At 42.9% G+C, this 7,054-nt stretch overlaps 1 protein-coding gene across 5 annotated transcripts in view; it reads left to right on the forward strand.

Moving 5' to 3' along the window:
- The window catches only part of Rnf41 (ring finger protein 41), a 29,957-nt gene that overhangs the window by 9,607 nt on the left and 13,296 nt on the right, over positions 1–7,054 (forward strand). For 2 of the 5 annotated variants that reach the window (XM_031350270.1, XM_031350272.1), the window contains exon 3: positions 2,493–2,616. The exons of the other annotated variants lie outside the window; for them this stretch is intronic. The gene's annotated coding sequence lies outside the window, so the exon portion shown is untranslated. The remainder of the gene's footprint in view (positions 1–2,492; positions 2,617–7,054) is intronic. 5 annotated transcript variants of the gene reach the window in all.

Raw genomic sequence — 7,054 nt, forward strand, 5'->3', positions numbered from 1 at the left:
CCTGGAACTCTCTCTCTGTAAACCAGACTGGCCTCAAACTCAAGAGATCCACCTGGCTCTGCCTCCTGAATGCTGAGATATATAATGTATGTGCCATCACTACCCAGCTTGATTGATATATATATATATATATATATATATATATATATAAATAAAATTTTTTTTTCTTTTTGGTGTTTTTAGAGACAGGGTTTCTCTGTGTAGCCCTGGCTGTCCTGGAACTCACTCTGTAGACCAGGCTAGCCTTGAACTCAGAAATCCCCTGCCTCTGCCTCTCAAGTGCCGGGATTAAAAGCGTGCGCCACCACTGCCAGGCATTTTATATATTTAAAGATAGGTTCTCTATATAGACCAGGCTGGCCTTAAACTTACAGAGATCTCCTAGCTTCTGCATCTTAAGTGCTGGGAGTAAAGGTATAAGCCACCATGCTTGTTTTGTTTTATGAGGGAGGGGGACCTCGTAGTGTATACACTGACCATCTCAGAATTTGTTATGTAGCCTAAGTTAGCTTAAACTTGGAACTTCCTGCCCGTACCTTTCAAGTGCTCATGTAATGAACCACTGTTTGTGTCACCACTTAAAAACAAGAAAGAGGGCATGGAGCAATGGCTCAGTGTTTAAACTACTCAGTGTATAATTGGTGGTTGTGAGAACTGGACTTTGACCAAGGAAGACTCTTGATGTCAACCTTGAGCCTCTTTTCCATACACAGGTACATTTGTATTCCTTACACACACATGCAAACACACATAGACACAACAAATACATGTACATATGGAGTAAAAGAACAAGATAGAAAAAGATAATAGTTAAGTAAATAAATCTTGCAAATATGTAACATTTGACCTTAAAAATAATTCTAATGCCTAGATTTCTTTAAATTATAGTGGTTTATTATTACACTAAAAAGGTTTGTGTGTGTGAGTTCTCTGGCGTCTACTCACACGCATATGTGTGAAATCAGAGGACAAGAATTAGTTTTCTCTGTTCACAATGTTGATTCCAAGGATCAAGTCAGGTCTTGAGGCTTAGCATCAGACACCTACTCCCTGAGCCCTCCCACAGCCCTGTGCATGCTACTTATAAAGATGGACCTTTAGTACATGTCCTATTTTTAGCTTGTATTTTTCATGCTGGGAGGCACCAGGACATGGTTAACAGGTTGGGCTATGGAGCATCTGCCTAGCTTTGATTGAATATGGCTTAGCACTAGTTTGTCATTTGATTTTGACAAGCTTTCTAAGTTTGTGCCTCTGTTACTCAGCGGGAAGATGTGAGTAACTGAGTAACAACAGAGCTGTTCCAGGCTTGGTTATGGAGTGCTTAAAATATGACAAACACATCGTAAAGCTCAGTAGTCAAAAAACATGATGCATTGGCTTCATCATCCGTCAGTATAAATAAAACATGACCATTCTGTGTTTGACCCTTCCCCTCCCTCCAAAATACAACCCCTCAACCAAAAAAAAAAAAAAAAAAAAGATTTAGTTCTATATGTTATGGCTTTTTTTCTGTGCCCTGTGTGCAGAGAGTGCCAGTGAAAGCAAGCGACAGATGTGAGACCCTGAAGCTGGAGTAGTGGTTGGTACCACTGTGGGTGCCAGGATAGAACTGAACCGTCCATAAGAGCAGCTCTTACCTGCTCGGCCATCTCAGCAGCACCCCCTCCTCCCAGTACAAAGCTGTAAACGTATTCTAATCAGTCTTCTTACTTGTATGTATGTATCAGTGTATGTGCACAGCTACCTCCCTTTCCATGGATGCCAGAAGTGGGTGTGGGGTCCCCTGGAGCTATCTGCTGATGGTCCTGGGAATTGAACTCTGAGCCTCTGCAAGAGCTGAATGAGGTGCTGATCTATAGCTCCAGCCCCAGTTATTCTCTTTATTTACTTTATTATTTTTGTTTGTTTGTTTAGAGGTAGGGTATCACTATGTAGCCCTAGGTGGTCTGAAATGCACTATGTAGATCAGACTGTCTCACAGTGATCTGCCTCCTGAGTGCTGGAATTAAAGGCATGCAGCCTTTTTCTTTTTAATTTTTTATTTAATGTGCATTGCTGTTTTGCCTATGTGTGTGTCTGTGTGAGGGTGTCAGATCTTGGAGTTATAGACAGGTGTGAGCAGCCATGTGGGTGTTGAGATTTGAACCTAGGTCCTCTACAAGAACAGTCAGTGCTCTTAGCACATGAGCCATCTGTCTGGGATCTCCCTCCACCCCCAACTCCCATTTCTCCCCCCCCCCCCATTTTGTTTGTTTTGTTTAAGACTGCATCTCTTGTAGTCCAGGCTGGCTTCATACTCTGTGTCACTGAGAGTGACCTTGAACATGTAATCTTCCTGTCTCCACTACTGGAGTGTCAGGATCCAGATGTGTGCTGCCTCACCTGGTGTATGTGGTGTATGTAGGGATCAAACGTGAGGCCCACCAGTTAGACACTCTGCCAGTTGAGCCATATCTCTAGCCTTGAGTACTTTATATGTTTTGAAGCAGGTCTGGGTCTATATCGCTTCAGCCAGTAAACTAGAAGAAGTCTTGGGGCTGAGGAAATGGCTTAGTCTATAAAGGCGCCTACCACCAAGCCTGACTACCTGAGTTCAATCCCAGGATCCACAAGGTAAGAGAGAACCATCTTCTCTAAGTTGTCTTCTGCCCTCGACACTCAAGCTATACGTGCATGTGCTATAAACATACACACACACACACACAAAATACATAATGTAACAAGAATAACTAGTCTTCCAAATGTAGGTCTGGGGAAGTGGTATAGTCAGAAAGGCCCCACCAGATAAGCATGAAGACAATTAAGTTCAGATCTCTGGCACCCATGTCAAAGCCAGGTGTAATCACTGAACTTGTGACTATTGCCCTACTGCCCCACAGGGTCAGACAGGCGGATCCCAAGAGATTTCTGGCCAATTAGTATAGCCTGTCTGTGAATGCAGGCTCACTGAGAGAACTTCTTGTAAAACATGAGGGGTAATGAGATGGCTCCGCAGTTAAGAGCTGGATTGGTTTCTCAGCACCCATTTGGTGGCTCACAACTGTCCATAAGGCTAGTTCAGGGCATCCAACACCTGGCCTTTGTAGGTAATGCATACATATGGTGTACAGACATCCGTGCAGTCAACATACCAGCACACATAATGACAAAATCAATTTAAAAAACAACATAAGGACAAAAGTGGTCAGAAAGACCTTGATGTTGACCTCTGGCCTCTTTACACACACACACACACACACACACACACACACACACACACACACTATAAAATAAAGAAAAAATGAGGGCTGGTGAGATGGCTCAGCGGGTAAGAGCACTGACTGCTCTTCCAAAGGTCCTGAGTTCGGATCCCAGCAACCACATGGTGGCTCACCCGTAATGAGCTCTGATGCCCTCTTCTGGTGTGTCTGAAGATAACTACAGTGAATTACGCTGGAGCGAGCAGGGCGGAGTGAGCGGGGTCAGCAGAGGTCCTGAGTTCAATTCCCAGCAGCCACACACATGATGGCTCATGGCCATCTGTACAGTTACAGTGTACTCATACACATAAAATAAATAAATAAAATAAATCTTTAAAAAAAAAGAAACACTTTACAAATCCTATGCTAATCTTCTTTTTATAGTTCTAATTTTATGTGCTGCCAAAGTGAGCATACATTTTTCTGACTGATAGGTTTTGGAGGGGAATTTCATAGACGTATCCAATGTGTTTTGTTTGTTTGGTTTTTTTTTTTTGTTTTTGTTTTTTGGTTTTTTGGTTTTTTGGTTTTTTGAGACAGGGTTCTCTGTGTAGCCCTGGCTGTCCTGGAATTCACTCTGTAGACCAGGCTGGCCTCGAACTCAGAAATCCGCCTGCCTCTGTCTCCCAAGTGCAGGGATTAAAGGCGTGCACCACTCCCGGCTACAGTGTGTTTTGATCCTAGTCCCCCACACTTCCCTGCAGCTCTCTCTGTCCCTCCACTACTTTTCCCTCCTGATTCCATCGGCTGCTCTTGGTTTTTGTTTTAAATTTATTTGAACTGTGCATGGTAGTGTGTGTATACCTTTAATCCTAAGCTAAGGCAGGTAGATCTCTGTGATTTCTAGGCTAGCCTGGTCTGTTGTGTGTGTGTGGGTGTTTTGCCTTGAGTGTATGTTTGTGTGCCCTGTATAGCCTAGTACCCAAGGAGGACAGAGGGTGTCACTCTGGTCTTCTGGAACCTGTATTATCTGCCTTGAGACAGATTCATTTGCATGCTAAGAAGGAAGTTTCCAGAGCTTTACATGAAGCACAGTCATGAGGGGAATGCCAAAATACATCATAGTCAAGGTTTGGAACCTGGGAATGTTGCTCAGTTGCATAAAACCACAGGTTCAATCCTTAGCACGTTAGCGAGGGGAGGGAAGAAGACTAGAGGTTACATTTTTTGTTTGCCTTTATACCCTTAACTATTTTCAATAATAGTAATCTAGCAAGATCTTTTTCTTTCCACTTTAAAAAAATCCAACTGTCAGAATCATCTGTCAAAGACAGAAAGCTAGCGCTGGGAGAGACCTCAGTGGGTAAAAGCACACTGCCAAGTCTTATGGCCTGAGTTTAATCCCTGGTACACACAGGGGAAGGAGAGAACCAACTCCTGCCTGTGCATGGACTTTAATAAACTATTTATTATTTATTATTAATATGATTGGACCAGTCCCCCCAGTAATCAAAGTAGAGTCCTATAGAGTATTTAATCAACTCTTGCACAATTACCAGATTATCCCTAAGCTATACCTCTGTTTGCTGGACTGTTCATTTCCAGCTATATTCCCCAAATACCGGCTGTTTGAATCTCTCGGTTTACTTCTCATCCATCAGTCCGTGTGTGTGTGTGTGTGTGTGTGTGTGTGTGTTTGTGTATGTCTGTGTGGTTTGTATGTGTGTGTTTGTGTGTGTATGTGTGTCTGTATGTGTGTGTGTTTGTATGTGTATGTGTGTCTGTATGTGTGTGTGTTTGTATGTGTATGTTTGTATGTGTGTGTTTGTATGTGTGTTTGGGGGGTGCGGGAGGGATTCACTCAGGCACATGTTCCCCATCTCTCATGTCTAATGGAGGCCTCCTGTCTTTCCTCTGCCGTCCTCCTCCACTCTCCTTCCTGGGTCCCTGCCTGTGACCCCCAGCCTAGTAACTGAAACTCTGCCTCTTCTGTTCTCCCCAGTGATTGGCTGTAGTTACTTTGTTTTAACCGGTAGCTTTAAATTGGGGAACAAGATTTATAGAGCATTACTTGTATGTGAGGATCTGCAACCCATAGCAGCACCAGACCAGCCCCCAACACCCACAGGTTGTCTTCTGATCTCCAGATGCACTACACACACACACACAGATATACTACACCAATAAATGAGTAAAAAAATAAATTTTTAAAATTAAAAACAATAAACCCGCCGGGCAGTGGTGGCGCACACCTTTAATCCCAGCGCTTGGGAAGCAGAGGCAGGCGGATTTCTGAGTTCGAGGCCAACCTGGTCTACAGAGTGAGTTCCAGGACAGCCAAGGCTACACAGAAAAACCCTGTCTCGAAAAAACAAACAAACAAACAAACAATAAACCCAGAAAACTATCTGGGCATGGTGACATATTCTATACCCTAGCACTTGGCAGGCAAAGCAGAGAATCAGAAGGGGGAGGTGACCTTCTCCTATAGAGGCTGTCCTGTGTGTTATATGAGAACCTTAAAATACAGCAAAATATAAAACCTAGGAAATTGATCATGCCTGTTTGTTTGTTTGTTCTTTTTCTTTTTCCCCTCCCTCCCTTCCTAGCCTCAAATTCAGAGATCTGCCTGCCTCTGCTTCCTTAGTACTGGGACTCGAGGGCATACTATGCCTGGCTCTTGTCAACTTCTTGTATAGAATACTTTAGGTCTATGCACACTCAGAGTATCTCTTTGTAGGGTCATTCATTACCAAGGAAAAAGTAGAGTAGTAATCCTGCAGTAGAGAAATTTAGCACTTGTCCTTGAGCTAAGGGACACCAGTGTCAGGCCAGATTAACAGTTCTGCTCTTGGTCTGGTGCTCTTGAGTTCACATACCACTTCCCTGGCGTTTTACCAAAATTACCTTAGTTTAGTCATTAGACATCAAACAAACCCAAACTGAGGCATCTTCTCAATTAACTGGCCAAATTTGTATTTTGAGACAGGGTTTCTCTGTATAGTCCTGGCTGTCCTGGAACTTGCTCTGTAGACCAGGCTGGCCTTGAACTCATAGATCTACCTGCCTCTGCCGTCATTGTGTTAGAACTAAATCTGCATACCTAATGTGTTCTGCCTGCCTGTGTTCTGTGTGAGGCACCATGCTCAGCTAGAATATACCCATGTTTTATATGGTTCTTATATGTTCTTATAGAGGAACTTACAAATGTGATAAAATGTTAACAATTTGAGAATTGGGGCTGGCTATTCTTCACAGTGCTCATGGTAACTCAGAATCATCTGTAACTCCAGTTCCAAAGGATCCAATGCCCTCCTGACTTCCTTGGGCACCAGGCACACACATACATGTGGTACACATACATACATGTAGGCAAAACACCCATACACATAAATAAAAATAAATATGTGAATACATTTTATTATTTAATCATTAAAATTAAATAAATATTAAATATTAAAAATATTTGAAGAATCGAGGTGAAGGGTATAAGTCTGAATCATCAATAGCGTATGAGACAACCACTCACAATAATCGAATTTGTGGATCCAAATTACTGTGTTGCTAAGGCTGAGAAATTTGTTAGAGGTACTGGTTTGGGACATTTTTCTAAAGCATCCATGTTCATTGCTCTTGTGTTGACGGGTCAGTGAGCTCAGAGAAGCTAAGATTTGCCAGGCTTCTTGATGTTTAGCTGGTACTCAGGAGGTGTTTACTGTGTGTGTGTATTAGGAAGCTGCGCTTGCTCTTTTCTGAGATGGGAACTCAGTATAATCTAGCACTTAATCTATAGCTCAGGCTGACCTCTCTCTCTCAGCCTGTCAGTGCTAGGCATAAAGGCATGTGTCCGTATACTAGCTAGAGAGATTATT

Source organism: Mastomys coucha, unplaced genomic scaffold (assembly GCF_008632895.1).
Source record: "Mastomys coucha isolate ucsf_1 unplaced genomic scaffold, UCSF_Mcou_1 pScaffold4, whole genome shotgun sequence".
NCBI classification, from domain to species: Eukaryota; Metazoa; Chordata; class Mammalia; order Rodentia; family Muridae; genus Mastomys; species Mastomys coucha.